General features: G+C 39.5%; 1 pseudogene; it reads left to right on the top strand.

The window, feature by feature from the left end:
- Positions 1–12716: 12716 nt before the first annotated feature.
- On the top strand, positions 12717–13392 carry LOC102812023 (annotated as a pseudogene).
- Positions 13393–17882: the final 4490 nt, after the last annotated feature.

The raw sequence follows: 17882 nt of genomic DNA, 5'->3' as shown, positions 1-17882 counted from the left end.
AGGCCAAGATGGCCAAACTTCGTCCCTCATACTTTGGACATATTTTCAGGAGGGAACAGTCACTGGAGAAGGATATCATGCTTGGTAAGTTGGAGAGTCGGAGAAAAAGAGGAAGACCCCCAACGAGATGGATTGGCCAGGTGGCAGTATCGATGGACTCAAGTGTGGCAATAGTAGTGAGGTTGGCCCCGGATCAGACATTGTTTCGTTCTGCTGTGCATAGCGGTCACTATGAGTCAGTGCTGACTCGATGGCACCTAACAACAACAACAATCTTTATTATTTCTTTTCTTCTGGTGACTGTAGGCTCAGTTTATTGGTCTGTTTCTAATTGTTGGAGATGCTTTGTTAATGTGTTAATTTTGGTTCTTGCTTTTTTTTTTCTTTTTTTTTTTTTTTTGATGTGTGCATTTATTGCAATAAATTGTCCTCTCAGCACCACTTTCGCCGTGTCCTAAAGATTAAGGTATGTTGTGTTTTCTTTCTTATTTGTTTCTAGGAATTTTGTGAATTCACGTTTTATTTCTTTTACTACCAAGTCACTTTTCAGCATAGTGTTATTTAGTTTTCATGAATTTGACTTTATTTCCTTTGTCTTCCTATTGGTGATTTCTACTTTTATAGCACTGTGGTCTGATAAGATACTTTGTAGTATTTTGATGTTTGTAAATTTATGAAGGCTTGTTTTGTGGCCTAACACATGGTCAATTCTGGAAAATGTTCCATGTGGACTGGAAAAGAATGTGTATTGTGCTACTGTTCTGTTGAATGCTCTCTACACATCTATGAGGTCAAGTTGGTTGATTGTGCTGTTTAATTCCTCTGTATCATTGTCGAGTTTCTTTCTGGTTGTTCTATCTTTTCTCAAAAGTGGCATATTAAGATTTCCCACTATTATTCTAGATTTGTCTATATATATATATCTTTCTTCAATTCTAGTAGGGTTTGTTCTATGTATCTTGGGGCTCTTTCACTGGGTGTGTAGATATTTATTATGGCTATGTCATCTTGTTCAATTGACCCTTTAATCATGATATATTGTCTTTCTTTATCTGTTATGATGGTTTTTGCCTTAAAGTTGATTTTATAAGAGATTAGCATTGCCACTCCTGCTTGTTTTTTATTACAATTAGCTTGGTATATTTTTTTCCATCCTTTAAGTTTTTAGTCTGTTTTTGTCTTTGTGTGTAAGGTGTGTCTCTTGCAGGCAGCGTATTGGAGGGTCTTGTTTTCTTATCCATTCTGCCACTCTCTGGCTCTTCACTGTTGCATTTAACCCATTGACATTCAGTGTAATTATCGATAGGTATGAATTAATTTTTATCATGATGTTAGTTTTTTTGTGGTGCTGCTGTTTTTTTGTTCTGCATGCCTTCTTGTGCTGAGTTCATTTTTTTGTGTGCGCTCTTTCCTATCAGTTTCTTCTTAGTTTTAATGTTTCCATGTTCTTCTTGGATATTCATTTTCATGGTTTGTTGTGAAGTATTAATTTTCTTTGAGGTTACCCTATAATCTACTAACTTTTTCATCCATTTAAATTGATTGTATCCTGCAATCTCCCTGACCTCCTCACCACCTAGATCTCTGTTCCTATATTTTTTCCTTTTTTTGGCATTGTTATTATTTTGATCTTTGATTGACCTCCCAGGTCCTCTGAATTTGTTGTAATTTTGTTCTGTTCTGGACTCTTCTATCTTTTGACTGAGTTCTGGGTGGTGTTGCCACGTCTGCCAATCTCTGGTTGTTGTCTGTTCTTATTATTTTTTCAGTCCAAAGAATTCCCTTTAGGATGTTTTTAAGTGCTGGGTTGACTTTGACAAATTTTCTTAGCTTCTGTTTGTCCTGGAATGTTTTGATTGCATTGTCGTATTTCATCAACATATTTGCTGTGTAGAGGATTCTTGGTTGGCAGTTTTTTTTCTTTCAGGGTTTTATATATGTCTCCCCATTGCTTTCTTGCCTGCATGGTTTCTGCTGAGAGCTCAGAGCTTAATCTGATTTGCTTGCCTTTGTAAGTAACTCTTCTCTTTTTCCTAGCTGCTTTTAAGATTCTCACCTTGTCTTTGATTTTGGAGAGCTTGATTATATGTCTTGGTAATTTTCTTTGGTGGGTCTATCCTTCCTGGGGTTCATTCAGTTTCTTGAATGCTTATCTTCTCATCCTTCAATATGTCATTGTTGTTGTTGTCATGTGCCATGGAGTCGGTTCCAACTCATAGCGACCCTGTACAGCGTTTCCGAGGCTGGAAATCTTTACGGGAGCAGAAAGCCTCATCTTTCTCCCACGGAACAGCTGGTAGTTTCGAACTGCTGACCTTGCGGCTCGCAGCCCGATTCGTAACCACTACGCTACCAGAGCAGGAAATTTTATTTCAGAACATCCTCAACTATCTCCTCTGTGGACTTCTGTGATTCTTCCTGTTTTGGAATACCAATAATTCTTAAGTTGTTCCTCTTCATGTTGTCCAAAATGAATCTTAGACTCTTTTCAGATTTTTTTATCCTTTTTTTCTGATTGCTTTTCTATCTAAGTAGTATTGAGAGATTCCATCTCTTCAATTCTACTCCTCTACCCTTTAGTATATTGTCCATTTCTGATATTTTATTATTAATCATTTGGACCTATTTTTGCAGGTTTTGAATTGTTTCCAATGTTATATCTTTCTTGTTAGATTGCTTCTGTAGCACTTTCCTGACTTATTCTTTAATTTCCTCCACCCCTCTGTGAAGCCTTTGGATGTATCACAATACAATCTTCTGAATTCCTTCTCAGGCAGATCCAAAGCCTGGTCTTCTTCTAATGGGAAGTCCATGCCTACCTCCAGCTTATTTTTCTCAGTTACTCTTTTCTGTATCTGGACATGTGCCAAGATATTTTGTTGTTTCTTGGACATTTTCAATGTGTTTTCAATGATTAAATGAATGTATGTTGCTGTGTTATTAAGCTTACTGAGTGTCTCCTGGTAGATGCAATCTAGAGATAGGTTTCACTTTTTACATCTCTTATTACTCAACTGTGAGCGATCTTAGCAAGTGTTGACTATTTATGTGATGCCTATCAGCTGATATTGGATCCTGTCTGGATGGTGGGATATTATAGGGTATGTGTGTAGCCTGGCCATGTTTGCTGTCTCTTCTTGGGTAACATAGGGAGAGAAAGCTCCCAGCCCTAGGAAAAAAGTAAGACCGGAAGGACAAAAAAGAGAAACAAAAGTAAAAGAAAAAAACAAAAACAAAACTACAACAGGCTAGTCCAGTAGCCTTTGCTGCACAGGTCTCTGTGTGTGCACAGTAGAAACCTCCAGCAGTGGGTGGGGGTGTCTGCTCGCCCAGGGACCCCTCTAGTCACCACCATGGAGGTGCACAGACAGAGACTGAGAAATGAATGGAAGAAAGATTGGTCAACATTTTATCTCTTAAGATCAGTTAGATATCTGCCTATGAACAGTGTAACTCTCAAAATGACTGCATTCTTGTATTTAGTAGTTGGTGTTAGCTCTTGCCTTTTATGTTGGGGTTTTACAGGGTGAAAATATGGTTTGGCTGTATGGCCCAACCTGCTGTCTATTGTTAGATAAGGCAGGAATAAAGGCTCCTACCCAAGTAGGAGAGTCAACTTTAGACTCTGGCTAAATCCCAGAGTCAGACATCATAAGAAGCTGCTGGAGGATTAGCATCTGGAACCAATGAGACTGTCAGCAGTTTCTTCTTTGTGCTGTAGAAAAATTGTACACTGTGGTTGCAATGCTGGGCCTTTTTGGGGCTGCGCTCCTACCAGCATGATGTCACCTGGTCCTGGCAGGAAGGGTGCACAGGGGAGAGAAAGAAAAAAAAAAGTTAAAAAAAAAAAAATCACACCTCTTTTTCCACACGTTGCTGGGTAGTTTTCATGCTGTATCAGCCTGGCTGTTGCCCTCCCTCTCGTAAATTACAACTATTAAGACTAAAATGTTGAATAAAAGCTTCAAAGCATTTTCTCTTCTTTTTTAATGCTTTATTGTGAATTATGTGATAGTTTACATGGGAGAACATCAGCTTCACATTGATCCCATCATATATCATTTCCTTGCCATGGTTACAATCCCTTCCATGCATCATCCATCAACCAAAGGGTATACCCTGCAAGCCTGCCCCCCAGTTTTCCACATACTGCCCCTTTCCCTCTCTGGGTCCAAAGTCTCCAGCCACTCCATCTCCCCACATAATCGTCTCTGCCTCCATCTCTGACATCACTGCTTCTCTGGGTAGGTTCCATTCTCCACTCTTCTCCTTTCATGGTCCCAGTGACCTCTGCTCCTAGACTGCAAGGTTAACCACTCCCCTCCCTTTGCCCCCAAACATCTACCTTTACATTTCCAGCCCTTACAATCAATCCTGATGACAATTATTCACTATTGTATCGCAAGAGACCTATCTGTATCTCCTTTCATCAGTCCTGACTAGGCAGAATGGATACTACTCAGTGGAGATTCTACCTTGCTCCACGCTGTCTGGATTTAGGTTCCCTCTTGAAAGCTTGTAAGCCAGTCACTTCTTGCCTCTATAACCCCCCGATTCTGGGTAGCCAATGTCCACATTGCCCTCCCTGTCCTCTCTGTGTGTGGAGGAGGTAGGAATGGTCCTCATTGTGAAGATTTGTTTACTCTTTTGAGTTACTGCTCCCATAGGTGTATGTCAAGTTCATCAAATTGTATCAGATTATTCTTTTTTCCCTCTTCTTTCTTATTCTGTTTGAGCTCTGATCATCCAGCCATTGAAGCCAGGTCAAGGGGGTATTATCTGCAATTGTGGGTGTACTTACGCATGTGCCCTCTCTTCTTATCAGCTGGATGTTTCACTCTCCACTTTAGTCCTCTGTGGCTATGTCGCTGACTCTGGGTCCAACAGTCCTCTGGATTTGGCACACTGCTAGCCAACCAGGTCTCCATCCGGGTGCGCAGGAGTCTATTGAGCATTGTAGGGCTTAGCTTGCAGCTTCATTGCTGTTTTTCCCTCATTTCCCCTTATCGGTGACTAACGTGGTCACCAATCAGAGCATGCATTCCCACTGAGCCTTAGTCTTAGAAGGGGGTTTGCCCTGAGGGGGACCTGACTGCTTGCCTTGATGTCTCCTGGGCGAGCCACTTGTTTGTTCTTTTAGTTATCATTGGGCCTGCCTATATTGTTTTGTATTTTTCCTGTCAGTCTTTCTTTCAGGAAGTATCTTCTGTTCTTCTGGCCACTCGAGGCTGGTCTGCTTGTCTTTTCAACTGGAAAGTTCCCCTCAGAAGATTGTGGATGCTGTTCAGGATTACACCTATGGGGTCTTGTGTAATGCAGAGGCTCCACAGGAAGTCTCCTTCGCTGGGCATGTTGTATTCCCATTTTAGGTATTCCAATCAGTTACAGGCAGAAGATGGACTTATAAGCTTTCTATAGTGGTATTTCTGGCTATTCCTTTCTCTCCCCCTCCAGTGTCTATTTAATAGCAGTATACCAGGGGAATCAAGATTCAACAGACAGCCAAGCATTTTAACATTTTTTCCCCATTCAAACCATATCTCAATCTCTGTATCCCAGAGCCCTGTTGTTTCAAGGTTTTGCATACATCATTATTTGCCTCTGCCCCACTTCAGGTTCACATTCATCCTATCGTGTTTCATTTCATTGCAATGATTAAAATCCCCTCCGTGCATCGTCAAATAATCAAAGGATACACCCCACAGGCCCACCCTCCCCCGCCCCCCAGCTGTCAGCAAACAACTCCTCTCCCTCCCTGAGTCCTATGTCCCCAGTCACTCCATCTGTCCATGCCATCATAGTCCCCCCACCATTTTGGGTCTGGGCAGTCAAAGCATTTTCTTAATGGAACTTTTGAGCTGAAAAGGAAGTAAGGAGGACGAGTAGTGGTGAGAACCAGAGAACCAGAGAATGAGTAGTGGTGAGAACAACAGATGAGAGAGGAGTTCGAGGGCTTATTCAAAACCAGAAGAAATTGGGCTTCAGTTTTTACAACTTTATATGACAAGACATATAACAAGCAAAGTCCAAGGCCTGCCTAAGGTGAGGAGCCTAACTAGAGATCTTTCCCTTTTAAGTCAGAATTTTTAAAGAGCTCCACCCTTAACATAAGGAACTCTGGTAGCATAGTGCTTACGAAATGGTCTGCGAACAACAAGGTCAGCAGTTCAAAACTACCAGTTGTTCCATGGGAGAAAGAAGAGGCTTTCTGCTCCCGTAACGATTTACAGCCTTGGAAACCCTGTACAAGGTCACTATGGGTCAGAACCAACTCAATGACACTTAACAACAACAACAACCCTTGACATATGAGTGATCTAGAAATACCACTCACTTTCACCAAGGATTGCATGAAAATCTACCTGAAACTTGACAACTTAGCAGAGTGGAGAAGCACCTCTGAGAAGTTATACCTATAATATGACTATCATGAAGGCTTAAAACCCAACTTTATAGCACTTGGGTCATACCAGACCTCTCAAAGAAGGAATTTAGTTTAAAGTAGCTTCAAACTAGAAGTTATCTCAGTCTCTGGCAGAGTTAAAACACACATACTTTCTGAAGTAACCTACATTAATACCAGACTTCTATAAATTTTCAAAAGCAAGTTTAAAATGAAATTGAATTACTGGTGTGGTGCTGTGGATTAATGCAGTGGACTGAAAATTCGGTTTGAACCTCAAGGTCAGCGGTTCAAGCTCACCAGCCACTCCTCTGAAATCCTATCTAGGTCACTATGGATCGGAACTGACTCAACAGCACTTGCCAAGAACAACATAGTCAAAATTCACTAAGCACATTATAAAACAAGGCATTGTGATAAAAAAAAAAAAAAAAACTACAAGAGAAACAAATAGTAGAAAAAGACTCACAAATCTTGCACCATTTGAACTGTAATTTTGGTGGTTCAAGCTCACCAGTTCCTATACAAGGTTGCTATGGGTCGGAACTGACTCGACAGCACTCAACAACAACAACACAAAATATAAATACTCATACTTTCATATATATGTTGTTGTTGCTATTTGATTTTTTTAAACTTTTATTGTGAATTGAGTGAATATTTACAGAGCAGACCCTCAGTTCTGCATACAACAAATCATATACTTTGCTTCATTACATGGTTGCAATCTCTTCCATGTACTAACAGTTAACAACATTTACCTCTACTCTATTTTTTTCCCTCTACTTATTTTAACTATTGCATTCCTCCCTGCATCTCCTGCTACCTTAATCTTTCCGCTGCTAACATCCCTCTAGTTGTATATTGCCTGCCCTGTCAGCATGTTAGTATGTGTCTACACTCTTGCTTGTTGTTGTTGCTAAGTGCCATTGAGTCGCGTCCGACCCATAGCGACCCTGTACAGGGTTTCCGAGGGTGTAAATCCTTACGGGAGTAGAAAGCCTCATCTTTCTCCCGCGGAGAGGCTGGTAGTTTCAAACCACTGACCTTAAGGTTCGCAGCCCAATTCGTAACCACTACGCTACCAGAGCTGCCTTACCCCACCCCTCAAGTCCCCGTAACCATCACAGATTGTTTCTTTTATCAATAAAACCTTTAAAAAAAAAAAAAAACAAAAAACTTTTACATTAGACTTATACTATGTTTGTCCTTTTGTGATTGACTAATTTCCTCAGCGTAATGTCCTCCAGATTCAGGCATGTTGTGAGGTGTTTCACGGTTCAGACATGTTATATGGTGTTTCACAGATTCATCCTTATTCTTCAACATTTTGTAGTGTTCCGTTGTGTATATGCACCAAAGTTTGTTTAATCTTTTTTCTGTTGATAGGCACTTAGGGAGTCCCCATCTTTTTGTTGTCTCTTGTAGACAGCATATTGAAGTATCCTAGTTTCTTATCCATTCTGCTCTTTATGTCTTTTGATTGACACATTAAATTCAGTGTAATCATCCATAGGTATGAATAGATTGTTGCTATTTTTTCTGTGTGTTCCTTTGCTGGATTCTTTGTTCCATATAATTTTCTATGTGTGTGTATGGGTTTTTTTTTTTCATTTTCATTTCTGTTGTGTTAATGTTTATTAAGCATAGTGGTTCGACTTGGGCTGCTAATCTCACGGCCAGAAGTTCGAAACTACCAGCTGGTCCGTGGGTGAAAGATGAGACTTTCTGCTCCCATAAAGATTTACAGCCTCGGAGACCCTGTACAGGGTCGCTATGAATCAGAACTGATTCCACGGCACATAACAACAACAATGTTTATTAAATATTTCTGATTTTCCTCGTTATTTATTTTGATGTGCAGATGTATTATTTTTCTTTGAGATTATCCTGTAATTTATTATTTTTTTCCTTGTTTAAAACAATCAATTTTATCTTGAAATCTACCTGACTTCTTTGCCAATTGGAAGTTCTGTATGTCCTCTGTTCCCTCCTTTTGCTTTGTAGTTGACTTCATTGTAAGCTGACATCTCTGGTTCCCTATTTTCAGTCGTGTAGATTTGTTTTTGCTTTAAATATTTCTGTATCTGGATTGAGTTCTGGGTGGTGTTGTCATAAATGACACTCTCAGGTTGTTGTCTGATGTTGTTGGTTCTCAGTTCAAAGAACATCCTTTAGCATTTTTTGTAAAGTTGGTCTGATCATTACAAATTCCTTTAATTTCCGTTTATCAAGAAATGCCCTAATTTTACCATCACATTTAAGGGACAACTTTGCTGGGTATATAATTCTTGGTTGGCATTTTTTCTTTCTTTCTTTCAAAGTTTTCTATATGTCATCCTATTGCCTTCTTACTTGCATGGTTTTTGCTGACAAATCAGAGCTTAGTCTTATTGGTTCTCCTTTGTAGGTAACTTCATTTTCCCCAAGTTGTTCTCAGGATTCTTCCCTTGTCTTTGATTTTGGAAAGTTTGATTATGATATGTCTTGTTGATTTTCTTTGGAGATGTATCCTGTTTGGTATTTGTTTCTCTTCTTGTATGCTTATCTTCTTGTCTTTCATGATGTTAGAAAAGTTTTCTTTGACAATTTTTTTCTGTGCTTGTCGCTTCCTGTTTTGAAATTCCCATCACCGGTAAGTTGTTTCTCTTCATGTTGTCCCACATACCTTTCTTTGGAATTTTTCCTTCTTTTCTCTGATTGTTCTTCTAGCATACTAGTATTGAGAGATTATTGAGATAATCAGGCTCATTAATGTGAGCTTCCATTGTTTTACAACTATTGTTTGCCCTTTCAACACATTGTCTATTTCTGAGATCTTAGTGTTAATTGTCTGGATTTCCAATTGCAGTTTTTTATTGTTTCAAAACTTGCATTTGATTTTGTCTGTTTGTTCTTGTAGTGTTTTCCTGAATTCTTCTAAAGTTTTATTGCATTCTTCTTACTTTTCTCAACCTTTTTATCAATCCTTTGAAGGTACCTAATTAAGATTCTTTTAAATTCTTTTTCAGTAAGTTCCATTACATTTTCTTCTTCAGAAATGTTTTTCTGGCTCTGCATCTTGGTCATTTGAGCCATTCTCTCTTGTTTCTTCATGTGAGCTAAAATTGTCTATTGTCTCAGGGACATTGTGGGGTTGTTGCATTTGTAAAACCAAATAGTGCAGTTGTTAGACCCAAATCTCTAGTGGGCTTCTACAATTCAAGGAACTCATGAGGTGGTTGTGGAAGGAATGCTGGCTCTAGGTGGAATTCCTACTGGCATCAGTGTTATCTATGTTCAGAGCATTCAATCTAGAAGTAGATCATGAGGACATTTGATGGAGCTGGTTTTGGTGCCTGTTAGGACCACAGAGAATCTGGGAGAAAGGTGACTGGTTAAATGCTGGTCTGGTGGCCGTGCAGGTTTTGTAGGTCTTAAGCTGAGTCCACCTGAATCCAGACACCAAAGCCACACACCTGGCCCCCAACTCACACTGGAATGATTCCAACAACTTGGCTACAAACTCCTAGAAAGAAGGATTTACTTTGGAGATATATGAGAGTGGGCACTGGTAGCATAGGGAAAAAGAAGAAATTATACCTTTCTTGGCATGCATGAGAATCTGATTTTCCAGGCCTCCCTCTACTGTTGAAGTCACTCACAAGATGGTAGTGCCTTGGCTGACCAGCAATTCACCAATCTCCCTCTCATGCCATCCCTGCTCGCCTTTCCTCCCAGCAAGCCCTCCATCCACCTCTCTAATCTTTCTTCTGAAGTTCAGGGTGCCAAAATGTTCATCTGTGTCCATTTTATTTGGTCTCTAGTATTTTTGTTGCAGAGGGTCCTTATAGTGCATCTGCCTAGTCTGCCATCTTGCTGGAAGTCCATGTTTTCCTATATTTAAGAAAATAAATAAAAACTTTAAAATATGTGCATGCAATAAGAAACTATGGAAAGATTAAGCCATTGAAAATGAAAATATAATCACTAAAATGTTTTAAATACATGAATATACAACAGATTATTTGACACAACTGAAGAGAGATTAATAAAAAAGAAGACTTATATAAGGAAGTTAATCAGAATGCTGTTGTGGGTTGAATTGCCTCCTCCTCCTCCCAAACATGCCTAAATTCGAACTCCCATCACCTGTGAATGTGATCTTATTTGAAAAACAGATAGTCCCCAATTTACAGCAGGGTTCTGTTCCAACAACTCCTTTGTAAGTTGGTTCTGATTTCATTCCAATATCTAGTTTTTAATTTGTTTTAGTTATTATTGCCTTTTATTGTCTACATCTTTATAAATCTGATCTTTATTTGTCTTTGGTGCTTAGAAGCATTACATATAAACAGACAGATATATTTTCATGCATACATAAAAAATACACAAATCATTAAAATTTACTATGACAATTAAGAAGAGTTGGATAGTGTTGGCACTTAGTCAGTTGTGGTAATCATTGTTTCATCTGGATTATTCCAGGCAATGGTATTGGTGTTTCTAATCAAGAAAATAATTAAGAGTTGTCTGTATGTTCCTTTTATTTTTTCTTCAGATATTTCATAGTAATATCTCACTGCTTCCTGTATCTATTGACTTTAGCAAATAGATCAACATAAAGTTCCACATTTTCAAGCAATTGAAGCCTCTGATTTACTTTTTTTTTTAATCAGCTAATTTTTTAACTGTGAAATTTGTTACAACTTCTCTCCTTCCCCTTCCTCATTATATTTTTATTCTTGAGCACTTCTTTCCTCCATAACATCTAATCTGTCAGTTTCCTTTCTTCATGATCTATGTTCCACATCACAATATCAGGTTCTGGGCTCAATGTTTTTGTCATATGGAGTATTTTCCCACCAATATTCTCAGTCATATTATTCAGATCAAATGCTTGACACATGTTCACATAACTCGGCAATTTTTTTCATAGCCCCGGAATGTCATATGTTTTTCCATAACTTCCTCCCAGGAAGATGCAATGTCCCAGCTACACTGACATTTGTAAGTGCAGTTGGTCACAACTTAAATACATAGTATGTTTAGGACTACCTGTAAGGTCTTTGTATATGTAATGAAGTCAAGTATTTTGAGATAACACCAAACTGGATTTTGAGTAGACCCAAAATTCAATGCCTAGTGTTCTGATAAGAGAGATGAGATATGAGATATGAGATATGAGATATTAAGACAGATAGCCATTGGAGTGATGCATCTGCAAGCTGAGGAACACCAAGGATTGTTGACAATCAGGAGCAAGGAGAGAGGCATAGAATGAATTCTTCCTCAGAGCCTCTAGAACAGGGGTGGGGAACAATAGAATCTCTCATCCACGTGCATAATAAAATGGCTGCTTGCCTCACTTTCGCTCTCCTTCCTGGAACCTCTCTTCCAACCTATGGAACTTCCTCTCTCCCTACCTGCATGGCATCCCTAGTCAACCTATCATTTACCTTCACTAATTAATCTCAACCCTGCCCTCCTCTTTGACCAGTATAAAAGTCCTTCCCCTGGCAATACTCTCTCTTGCTCTCTTTCCTCCCGACTTTTAATAAAGCCTTACACATGGGTGTTTGTGTTCCGGCTCATTCCACCTCACAGGGAAGATCTGGCCTGCTTGCCATATAAGTCCCATGAAATCCTTTAGTCTGGTCCTGCAAATGAAACCTGGCTGCCAGTCATCACATTGTTGTTGTTGTTGTTAAGTGCCATCGAGTCGGATCCGACCCATAGTGACCCTATACAGGGTTTCCGAAGAGCGACTGGTGAGCTTGCACCACCCACCTTGTGGTTCAAATGGCTTTGCAGTCTGGCGCATTAACCCACAGCACCACACAAGGACTCCAGTCATCACATTTGTTGTTGTTGTTATGTGCCATCGAGTCGGTTCCGACCCATAGTGACCCTGTACAGGGTTTCCGAGGGTGTAAATCCTTACGGGAGTAGAAAGCCTCATCTTTCTCCCGCGGAGCGGCTGGTAGTTTCGAACCGCTGACCTTAAGTCATCACATTAGGGATGAGTTAATTAAGTGTCCCACCAAACATAGCAAGCTAATTTTTAAGCTGATAATTTTGTTTGGCCAATGAATGATGTTATAAATATCCAAATGGCTCTCAGCAGAAAAAAGTTTCCCCACGCCTGCTCTAGAGGAACCAATCCTTTTGATACCTTGGTTTTGGACTTCTGGCCTTCAAAACTGAAAGAGAATAAATTTCTAGTGTTTTAAGCTTCCAAGTTTGTGCAACTTGTTATGTCAACCTTAGAATACTAATATAGTAGTACATAGGAAAGTAGAAAATATAAAAGCAATCTTAAGAAATAACGAGGATGGGAGGCCACAGTTGTGGCAGAGGCTCAGGAGGCCACACTCCCAGTGGTGTCCTTGGCCCCAACACCACCACAGTGACCCTCCCTGAGCTGCTGGTGCTCCTGGCCAAGCTGCTGGCCACGGCCTCGGGCTACTTCGTCAGCATATACACGCTTGCAAAAGAGTGGTTTTTCAAGCTTGTCACCTCAGGCACCAAGATAGGCTTCATCTTCTAGGTGACCGAGGGCGGGTTCCTGAACATCGACATGGAGATCACAGGGCCTGATAATAAAGGAATATATAAAGGGGATGGAAAGTCCAGCGGGAAATACACATTTGCTGCTCACATGGATGGAATGCACAAGTTTTGTTTTAACAACAGATGTCCACCATGACTCCAAGGATAGTCATGCTCACTTTTGATATTGGAGAGGACCAAAAGGACAAGACATGGAAACAGAAGCTCACCAGAACAAGCTAGAAGAAATGAACAGTGAGCTAACAGTGGTGATGACCACCGTGAAGCATGAACAGGAGTACATGGAAGTGCAGGAGAGAATACACAGAGCCATCTATGACAACACAAACTTTACAGTGGTCTTTCAGTCCTTCTCTGAAGCTCTTGTTCTAGTTGGTATGACATTGGGCCAGATCTACTACCTAAAGAGATTTTTTGAAGAACAAAGGGTTGTTTAAAAAGCTTTTCTCTTTGATGATCCCAAACTCATAACTCACTGTTTACCAAACATCTTGGTCACAATGTCTTTAGTCTCTGTTTTTTTATTTTCTGAACTGTACATTTTGCAGCTTATGTTTTTTTTGTGATTCATAGATATTGAGAGGAGGGGGAAATGACACCTTTTAGGAAGGTTGACATTTAATTGGCATAATTTTTTATTTGAATTCCTCCTCCACTATATAGGTTACTTTCAGAATTCAAACACTAGAAATGAAATATAGGCGTATAGTCCTTCTTATAAGTTTTGTTTTAATAATAAAAAGCAGTTTGTTCAGGACATCAGCACAAAGCTTCACTATACTTTACTAAAATGACTGTACTTTTTGTGTCCCTCATCCTGCAATCCTGCAGTTCAAGTCAATAAAGGTTGATTTGGTTTGATTTCAAAGAAGCAGCAGTTTGAATCTTGACATTTTCTTCCCAGCTGAATGGCAGAGTGCTCTGACTTTACAGTGTGTCTCCATGGTTGGTCACTTTTTATATATTCTTTCTCTGCTTTTTACTCTAAAGATAAAACTTGCCTAGACACAGATTCTTCCCTTGCTCACCCCCCTTAACTTTTACATTGAACCTTAGGACTCAATTATCTCCAGGGAAATTGAGGATATAAGCAACTATTAAATATTCTCTAGTTTCTGCCAAACCTTGTGTGAAGCCCCTATTAAAATAGATCTCCATGGGTTTCAGTGAACAATAGCTCCGTTTTTTGTTTTGTTGTTGTTGTTGTTTTTTTTGCTTCTCCTGTGCTGGCATGTCCATGTTTTGCATTCTTGGCACATATGAAGTGTAAGCTCACTTATTTAGAAAGATCTAGATTTTTGATGCCAAAGGGTTAAAGCCTCTTGGATTTCATTGTGATGATATACAGCCACTATTTTATTTTTTATCAGTGGCATTTTGAGACACTGTTTAATCAGGGTACTGAGTATTAGTGTCAGTTCTTAGGCTTTTGGTTTTTTCCTCCTGGGTCTTTCATATTTGGCACATGTAAATTTTGTTTTCTATAAAATGAAATGTTTCTCTTGGTCTCTAGTGATGGGTTTTAAATTAAAGGAACTTCTGATATCGGTGTGTGGGGGGGAATCCAAGATTATGTTGTGACAGATGGATATTAGTTACTTGTACTTTTTTTTTTTTTTAACTTTTCTTTTTAAATTTATTTAAGGTTTTTATTGTGGATTGAGTGAAAGTTTACAGGGCATATCATCAGTTTTACATTCAACAAGTCATACACCTTGTTTCGTTACAATGATTATAATGCCATCCATGTACCATCAGTTAACAGTATTTCTTTCTATCCACTTTAGCTTTTTAAAAACAAACAAACCAACCACTCAGGCATATATAATAATTTACATCTCCAAAGGGCACATTCTGCAAATCTGCCTCCTGGCCACCAACTCTTAGTCCCTCTCTTCTTAGTCCATGAATCTAGAGACCTCAGCCAACCCCCTCTCCATGCCCCCATCTCTGCCTTCATCTCTGGTGCTGCTGCTTCTCTGGATAAGGTCCTGCATTCTGCTTCTGCACTTTTCTCTTGATGGTCCTAGGGTCCTCTGTTTCTGGACTATATGATTAACCACTCCCCTGTTTTTGTTACAAAACGTCTACCTTTACAATTGTGACAGTCACAATTAGTCATGATAACAATTATTCACTATTGAATCATACGAATCTTATCCCCATCTCTTTTCACCAGAACCATCTAGACAAGATGACAGCTATTCAGTGGGGACTCTTTCTTTCACCCCATACTCTTAAACTAAACTCCCTCTTGAAACCTTGCAAGCCAGTCACTTCATGCCTTTATTGCCCCCTCATTTTAGGTAGCCAGTGTCTAAGTTGCTCATCCCTATCTGCCCTGTGTACAGAGGGGATAGCATTGATACTTGATGGGAAGACTCTTTTCCTCTCTGTTGGTATTTAGAGTAACTACCACTCTGAGTATAGGTCAGGTTCATCAATTTGAAGCAATTTATCCTTGTTTCCTTTATTGAAAAAAAAATTTTTTTTTTTTCTTTTCAATCTTCCTCTAGTCAAGTTCTGATTATCGAGCCATCAAGGCTAGGTATGCAAGTTTGGGTGTTCTTGTGCATCTTCCCTCACTTCATATCAGCTGGATGTTTCACTCTCAGCTCTAGCCCTCTGTGGCTAAGTCATTGTCCATGGGCTCACGTGTCCTCAGGTCTCACCACGCTTTGGACCAACCAGCCCTTCCTCTTCTCTTTCTCATTTCTAGGTCAATGGAACTCAATGGACTGGTTGTTTTCTTTGTTTTACTTCAGGTTAACCATGATGTATCGAGATGTACATTTCTTTTTTTCTCCCAGTGAATGTCCATTCATTGGACCTCTTATTTGAGGATTATGTCTTTCATCAGATAGGGAATATTCTCAGCCATTTTTACTCCAAATATTGTGTCTACTGTGTTTTTACATTTTCGGTTTTTGGAAATTCAATTACATTCATGTAATATTACAACACCATCCTCATCATTTCTTTTATTATTTTTTAAAATGATTGTTTATTTACTGAACCTGAGGCATATTAGATACACAACCAATTTTAAATTTACATCTGTTAATTCAATTTTTAAGTGTTTTCCCACACTTGAAATATTGGCACACAACAGTTGTCTGAAAGGTGAAATGCAATCACTTTATCAATAAACTGTTGCAAGTACGTACACTCAAGGTTGAAAAAATTTGTTAATCCTGAACATTAAAACCTGTAACAATTTTAAATTAATTATAAAACTTGTTAGTTGTAATTTTTCCCTTGTAAAGATCCAAAAAAAAAAGTACAAGTGGAGAACAAATAAGATGGTGGCTCGGGTAGAAGTGCAGTAAGGAGCTTGGTCAGTAACAACACAGAATACAGGATCAAGCAGGCTCAGGGGATGGTCCCAGAACTCTGAACCACATATTAAGTAATATTTAGATATTAAGGAATATTTAGAAGGTTGGAAGGCTCACAGCTAGGGGAATTTGTAGCAGAAGCAAGAAATCCATTGCTTTCTAATTCAAGATGCTCAGCTGCTCCAGGAGCTGCCATCTTGGATGAGACCAAGCGGAGGAAGGATCAGAGCAGCCACGGATGCCTGACAGAACTGCGGAGATAAAGGTGTGGACATTTTTTCCTTTTGGTATCTTTTCATTGGTCACTTGCTGTCTGTGCACCTCCATTCGGGTGACTATAGGGGTGCCTGAGCTAGTGGAAACCCAGCCCCACTCTCAGAGGGTTGTACTATGCATGTGCACAGATCTCCTCGAAATTTAAAGAGACAGTTTCCACTTAAAACCAAATGGCCACAGTTGGCACTGAATTGTTTATAACTAGAAAAAAGGCCTGAAAGGGAATTGTGAGTGGGACAAGCAGACAAAAAAGGAAATAGGCCATAAATTAAATGCTAAGTTATGTCACAACAACCAACAGAGGCATCTTGAAATTTCTTAAGAAGAATGAAAAGGGAATTCCATTTCCTGATCACACCTACTTGGAGGCAATCAGAAAGCATAAAAAATACATACCCATCTAAGTATTAAGGCCACTTAGATGCCCCAAAACCAAAAGCAGATGACTATATCTGCACATGTCCAGAAACGAGATCAAGTGACTGAGGCAAATGAGCTGGAAGTAGACCTACACTCCATACTGGAAAAAGGGCAGGCTTGAGAAATGCTGGAGAAGGAATTCAGAAAAAATGATTATGAAAGGTATCAAACACTATACAACGGAGTTGAGAAAATAAGAAAGAAGTCAGGAAAGCACTACAGGAACAATCAAATAAGATAAATACAGCAGCTTGTCTAGATGAATCTGGAAAAAGGAGATGGGGGATAGGATTCTTTTGATTTAATAGTGAATAAGGAGCTGTGGTAGCATAGTGGTTATGAATTGGGCTGCAAACCTTAAGGTCAGCAGTTCGAAACTACCAGCTGTTCCACGGAAGAGAGATGAGGCTTTCTGCTCCCGTAAAGATTTACAGCCTCGGAAACCCTGTGCAGGGTCGCTATGAGTTGGAACCGACTCCACGGCACTTAACAACAACAATTTGTTATCATGACTAATTGTAATTGTCACAACTGTAAAGGTAGAAGTTTTGTAACATAAAGTGGGGAGTAGTTAATCTTACATTCCAGGAACAGAGGATCCTAGGACCATCAAGGGAGAAGAATATGAGAAGAATGTGAGACCCTAACCAAAGAAGCAGTGACACCAGATGGGGAACAGAGATGATAGCATGAAGAGAAAGAGTACCTGAGGACTCTAGACTCAGAAAGATAAAGGCTGTGTGCTGGTGGCCAGGAGGCAGGCTTACAAAATGTACCCTTCAGTTGTTTAAATTATTATATATTCCTGAGTGGGTTTTTTTTTGTAAACAAAACAGAGGGAATAGAAGCAAATACTGTCAAATGATCATGCATGGAGGGGATTGTAATCATTG

This window comes from Chrysochloris asiatica, unplaced genomic scaffold (genome assembly GCF_000296735.1).
Source record: "Chrysochloris asiatica unplaced genomic scaffold, ChrAsi1.0 scaffold00085, whole genome shotgun sequence".
NCBI lineage: Eukaryota > Metazoa > Chordata > Mammalia > Afrosoricida > Chrysochloridae > Chrysochloris > Chrysochloris asiatica.
Note: the sequence above shows the minus strand (reverse complement) of the source record. Positions and strands in the feature narration are given on the sequence as shown.